The sequence below is a fragment of the Lampetra fluviatilis genome, chromosome 66 (assembly GCF_964198595.1).
Source record: "Lampetra fluviatilis chromosome 66, kcLamFluv1.1, whole genome shotgun sequence".
NCBI classification, from domain to species: Eukaryota; Metazoa; Chordata; class Hyperoartia; order Petromyzontiformes; family Petromyzontidae; genus Lampetra; species Lampetra fluviatilis.
Window position 1 is genome coordinate 4,771,617 of NC_136340.1, and position 1,078 is coordinate 4,772,694.

Below are 1,078 nucleotides of genomic sequence, written 5' to 3' on the forward strand. Positions count from 1 at the left end.
ACCCCTCCCACACCCGCCATCACGCCCCTCCCACCCCCGCCATCACGCCCCTCCCACACTCGCCCCTCCCACTCGCCCCCACGCTCCTCCCACACTCGCCCCTCCCCCTCCCACACTCGCCCCCACACCCCTCCCACACTCGCCCCTCCCCCTCCCACACTCGCCCCTCCCACACCCGCCATTACGCCCCTCCCACTCTCGCCATCACGCCACCAAAGAGCTTTACGGCTCTCCAGGATTTCCGAGTAAACTTCGTGATTCTGGCGACTCGGGACCTTCCTTGCTCTGTGCGGGCAGCCTCCCCCCCACAATTGATTATCGTGCAACAAGCAACATCGTCGTCAACAACATCAACATCATCATCAATTCCTGCAGCCGAAACGTCGTGAGAATTATTTTATTATGTTTTATTTTTATTATTTTATTACTTCCCTTCTACGTGATGACTTTACCGAAAGAACCAAGAAGATGAATCCCTGCAGTCACGAAAGAAGCTTTAAATCGAAACATCGTCCAGATCATGGGATACATTTCTGGCAGTATCAAAGTAACAAAAACCCACAACAAGAATTGAACCTCTTGGCGGTTAGTGTCCCAGGGATAACATCTTTAATTGCCTCGGCACCCCAAGGCACCGCCTTCAGGATCAATCAAAGATATTACAGAGATACATAGAGAGAGAACATAGACATACAAGCAGACAGATGTGCCTGTCTGTATGTCTCTGGTTCTGTGTTTGATCTCCCTCTCAAATTTAGCATTCTCAGGAAGAACGTCATCAACAAGGTAGGGTGTTGACTGTTATGTTATCCGACTCTCTGTTGTATTACATTTCTAAGTATATTAGATTTGTGTTTCTATTTCATTTATACCTGATGATGACGATTGCTTGTGTTGCATTCGAAACGTCGTATGCTAGTATTTAATTTATGAATTTCTCTTTATACTAGCATACGACGTTTCGATTGCAACACAAGCAATCGTCATCAGGTATAAATGAAATAGAAACACAAATCTAGTAGACTTAGAAATGTAATGTAATACAACAGAGAGTCGGATAACATAACAGTCAACACCC